This window comes from Solea senegalensis, linkage group LG5 (genome assembly GCF_019176455.1).
Source record: "Solea senegalensis isolate Sse05_10M linkage group LG5, IFAPA_SoseM_1, whole genome shotgun sequence".
NCBI classification, from domain to species: Eukaryota; Metazoa; Chordata; class Actinopteri; order Pleuronectiformes; family Soleidae; genus Solea; species Solea senegalensis.
The window spans coordinates 16,012,403-16,018,402 of NC_058025.1; positions in this window are offsets into that span (position 1 = coordinate 16,012,403).

Genomic DNA, 6,000 nt, shown 5'->3' on the forward strand with positions numbered 1-6,000 from the left:
ACATCATAGTAGCAGTTTCTCCTTCCTCTGAACAAATTGCCAATGCTTTTGGACATGTATCCCATGAACCCTCACTTGGCAAGCATATGTGAACCGAGCAGGACATAGTGTCTACAGAAACAGAAATGGAAGGTCAGCATCGTGGAAGAGGGGTGAGGATGTGGTGAGGAAGGGGAAGGGGACAAAACAGGGCCTCACAATGGCTGAGGTTGGTTGGAGGGTGCAACCAAATGTTGGAAGAACCACTGTGAATTCAATCATTCAAACATTTGATAGGGAGAACAGGTATGTATAGTACTGGACAGTAATTACTCTGCACCACATAGGATTGAATGACAACCTCGCATTTGTGCACAAAAGGGTGTTTCTTATGTTTGTTCTAAATAAGTGACTGTAGTGTATTTTTCTTTTGCACAATGCTGCAGGATTGCAAAGAGCATATTCGGTCAAAATGTGAAACGTACGTATTCAGTGTCTTGTATTCACTTACTCCCCTAACTACAGCAATGTGTAACTTTACTGTAGTTTTCAAATGACTGTACAAGTAGTGTCTTGAGCATTTTCAGGTAGTGTTCAGGTTCAGTGTTCTGACCTTTTTTTTGCATTGGAAAACACTGAGAGAATAAACTGTCATAATGAAAACTTGACAAAGACATTTGACTATCTTGTTCATAAACAACGGTGTCAAGACTTCTCATTCTGATGACACTGGCAGTTTCATTGACATGAATACTTGCTTTTGAGGAATGGACTATTCATTTTGAGCAAGTGATGTGTTTTTGCAGGTTATCCACTAGGTTTTGCAGTTTGCACTAATTGTTTTGAGAAATGCACTAACTGCTACGCAAATGTTAATAGTGATGTGAGAAAAGCACCAAAGCGACTGAGAAAAACTGTAACTCAAGGCTGAAAATCAAACTGCAGGCAAAATACCTGTCATGTGTTCAGTTTTATAACCCAAAAGACCTTTCACTGAAGCACAGTAAACCAGTTCAGTACCACTGTAGCATTAGCCATCATGAAACACTATAATTGTGAATAAGTAATTGTGAGTTTATTATGTATGTCTGAAGGGATTTACCAGGGTGAAACATAACTGATACATGAATAATAAAACACCAACTAATTTAGTTGGTTCTCAGACTCAGAGTAATGCTGACACCCTGTGGTCACATAAATGACAACACAAACCACCTTGAATGCACCTTAGGCACACAACAAATTGTCCTTAACATATGCCAGCCGGTTACAGAAGAACACGTACAAATGACACAAGATTAAAACACTAGACCTGATCAAGAAAAATAATTGGGACAGAGAATAGATAAGAACACAAGAATAACACAGTAAAACGATTAACACATTAACACAATTAAAAAGTAAGTTAAAATAAAAGAGAGGGCAAACAATGTGATGCTATTATTGTTAGTATTATTATTAGTAATATTATTACTATTTAGATAAAGGACAAAATAATACTATATAAATATCACAACCGATGTAGAACCATCCTGACAGAAATTAAATACTTTTACATTACACTGCTCCTATTCTCTCTCTATCTTTACCTCATTCCCTCCCCCATTTTGGCCACCCGCCTCTCCTCTCTCCCTCATTTTTTCTTTCACCCCAACCAGCCGAGGCATATCAATCATTCAATGTTTATTTATATAGTACTCTACAGTAGCTGCAAGGTTCTCAAAGTGCTTCACATAAAAAGACAATAAAACAATTTTGTTGGGGTTTCTCTTCTCTCTCTCTCTATAATATTGTAAAGGTTTCTGCCTTACTATGTAAAGAGCCTTGAGATAATGTATGTTGTGATTTGGTGCTATGAAAATTAAAATTGAATTTACTAGTTGTCATGGAAAACAATGTGAATAGATGTGGTTTCTCAGGGCTACAAATACAGGGGAAAATATATCACAAATATCAGCGTTTTAAGTCTACGGTTGTTTGAAAAAATAATAAAAATACACATAATATGACATGTCATGTCTCATAGTGAGCAGTGTTGGGAGTAACGTTGTTTAAGTATAACGGCGTTACTAACGGCGTTATTTTTTTAGTAACAGAGTAATCTAATTAATTACTTTTCCTATCATTGCAACGCCGTTACCGTTACTGAGAATGTAAAGTGCTGCGTTACTTGTGTTACAATTCGGTTGAATGAAGCGCAGCGGTGTCGGGCTATCTGACAACCAAACATCAGCTACTTTACTTTACTGAATATTTAAGAGTTGGATAGTGCCCTGTTTATTGTGCAATGGTATACAGATACAGAGATGTGCACTACTGGTTTCTACTACTGTTTCTCTTTACCCAAGTTAACATTTGTGTGTCAATTGTGCCCTTCAATTCAAAGTTCAAATAAATACCAAATGCTCTAAAATACTGTACATAGGGGTTGACATATAGGAGGTTAAAGAATGTAATAGCGTTATAGAACATAAAAAATAATGCCAGTTACTTTGCTGAGTAACTAATTACTTTTACAATGTGGTAACTGAGTTACCAACTCAATTACTTTACAAAGTAATTTGTAACTATAGCTAATTACTTTTTTAAAGTAAGATGCCCAACACAGATAGTGAGTAACCACATAGTGAGTAACTACACCCACTCACTGTGATAATTAATATTACCCACTTTGTGTCATTATTTGCCTTCATTATTCGACTACAAACACATGGCGATTATGTCTTTTTGAAGAATTTCGGAGAACATAGTGGGAGGTAAAGTTTCTGGAACAATTTGATATAAAAAGCCACTGGCACAAAACAAATGATTGTGGAAAGACACCAGGGATCTAACCAGCAGCATCAGATTGTAGAAATAATTGCCAACATGCTGTTGAGAATGCAAATCTCAATGCCTCAAGGGAGGCTTTCAGATTTGAAATAAATGCTCAATAGCTAAGCTGAGGATTTGTGTCTCCCTTCATTTTAACATTGCTGCCTTTTCCCTCCCACAAATAAAACTTCATGTATCGGGGAAAACATGGATTTGCTGACATGCTTGAGGTTGTACATGTATTATAAAACAGCACCTGTTTTGCATTATACACTCTTGTATGAGGGAAAATTCCCTTCTCAATCTAAATCTTGTCATAGTGACGTTAGCCTCAACAATATTTTGTGTTATGAATAAAAACATAAAACATTGTTTTGAGAACAAATTTCAACTTGTGGAAAATATAAGTACGTAAACATACAATACTGAACATGACAGCGCACCGTCTTTAAAACATAAAGGACTGATCAGGAAAATTAAACTTCATCTCAGCTTAGAAAAAAAAAAAAGTGTCAAATCAGTCTCTGGCTACACAGTTCAGATTAATGATGTCTGAGGCAGCTAAGACTCCTGATATCACAAGTCTCTCTCCGGGTTTTGTTTTGGCAACAGGCCCCGAATTTCCAAAAAGTATCAGGTATCAGAGAGCGTGACTTAAACATTTAACGTGCTGAGCTAATAAAGTTTAACCTTGATCGTCATAGACATTCAACGCGAGTGCCTTGTTGCTGTGTATGATCCAGGGAACTTACAGTTTTTCACTTTGGTGCTTTTCTCACATCACTACTAACATTTGCGCAGCAGTTAGTGCATTTCTGCACCTCGTGGATAACCTGCAAAAGCATGTCACTTGCTCAAAAATGAATAGTCCACTCCTCAAAAGCAAGTATTCATGTCAATGAAACTGCCAGTGTCATCAGAATGAGAAGTCTTGACACCGTTGTTTATGAACAAGATAGTTTAATGGCTTTGTCAAGTTTTCATTATGACAGTTTATTCTCTCAGTGTTTTCCAATGCAAAAAAAAGGTCAGAACTCCCGCGACACTACCCGAAAATGCTCAAGACAGCACTATACACTACTTGTACAGTCATTTGAAAACTACAGTAAAGTTACACATTGCTGTAGTTAGGCGAGTAAGTGAGTACAAGACACTGAATATGTACGTTTCACATTTTTACTGCATATGCTCTTTGCAATTCTGCAAAAGAAAAATACACTACAGAACAAACATAAGAAACAACCTTTTGGTAGAGCTGTGCACAAATGTGAACAATATAACAGTGCATATTGTAACTGAACATAGGTAAATCATTCTGGCACATCCTGTCTGTCTGGCCACATATTTTTATATTTTTTTTTATCTACATCACATATCTTCATGTCATCCCTTGCAACGCAGCGAGGAAAGTATCTCCTGGAGTGGCGAAATCCACCCTCTGCATGACGACGCCATTTGCTTGACAGAATTTGATAACTAGTTCAACAATTTCAAGCAATGAAATGAAGACTATTAGTTTTATTGGGAAACGACTATTCAGCATCCATAAGTATAGTTCATTTTGACTGCCATGACATGAGCAAAATGATAATGTTATAAAACAGCAGAGAATTGTATGAAAGCAACTGATACGTGTCCAAAAGCATTGGCAATTTGTTCAGAGGAAGGAGGAATTGCTACTACGATGTACACAAATGACTAAATGTTGTGGAGGTAGAACTATATAGTTCTCATAAGTATATAGTTATAGTTATGAGAATGTTCATTCTGATCTGAGAAAGGCACCAAAGCGACTGAGAAAAACTGTAATTTGAGAAATGCAAACTCAAGAGAACGAAAGGTTACACAACAAACATGGTTTATGTGTACATGACAGACAGACATATATAGGTAGGTACTGTATAGATAGATAGATAGATAGATACCAACACTTGCGACACTTATTGAGGCAAGAGACTAAGCGCTACGTGGCCTCTCTATGGTCATTGTTTTGATTTCATAGCTCATTTGTGGAATCGGGTTTGACATTGTTTTCAGCAAACAAGTGTTGATGAATCTCTCTACAGTCTGAACGTGCCCTGATTCAGAGCAGATGTGTGCGTGTGACGGACGGCTGTCACACAGACCGCAGTCCGTCTGTCGCCTTCTTCAACTCTCAGGCAAACACGTGTATCCAAACCAGGAAAGCTGACTGAGGCCATTATAGTCAGCTGAAGCCAATGTGTCTCACTCTGCTGCTAAAATTGATTCAATTGAGACAAATTTGCTCATTTCACTGGTACTTTTGTCCTTAATCTTCTTTATCTTTTTTTAAGCTTCATTAAATACACATTTTGCTCTACAACATTTGGTATAATGGCAATCAAGCTGAACTGAATACAATTTTGAATCTACACTTATGAGAAGAGATGCTGTTTTTTTTGTATTTTTTTTTAAGCGATTCAGATTAGGGTAACTTCTTTTTAATTCTTCTTTTCAAGGTAACACATAATTCATCTTATATCAAAAGCCTACTGACCACTATGACCTGCCAGTGCTGCTGCAGTAACTGATAGTAAAACAGTGCAAACAGGTTGTTTCCTATTGACTCAAATCAAATGACCTTGAGAAAACAGCAAAAACGAGACAATATTACATATATATATTACATATATAATATATAACATATATAATATAACAACCTTTGTCCAATATAAAGAAACAGGCCAGGTCTTTTATTTGTGTTTTTGTGTGTGGCTGTTCTCCTATCGATCCAAAACTGCCAATAAATCAATCAATGACCACTGGGTCTTGACATGTTGCCTCCAACAGATGGCGCTGGAGACTCAAAATACTCCAAATAAATAAATAAACACTTCGTGTCCAGGCAGCGACCAGCTTGAGGACACTGCAATAATCCTGAAATGCCTCTTAAGAGGGTGTTATTGGCTTAAAGGCCAAAACATACACAACAGTTAGTTTTTGTTGGCGCAAGCAGGAATACATGTACACAGTGTACACAATCAGTGACACTTTAAGGATAATAAGTGTATTTATTATTATAATTGTTGTACAATAACAACCCTTTATTTGTATTTCTTGATTGTTTTTTGTTATTAACCTTTTCTTTTGTTCACAATTTAAGTACAGTCCACATACATGCTGGCTGCATGTTGAACTCGGTGTGCTCTGGCCACAGCTGTAGCCTGTAATGATTTGCTCTCACTG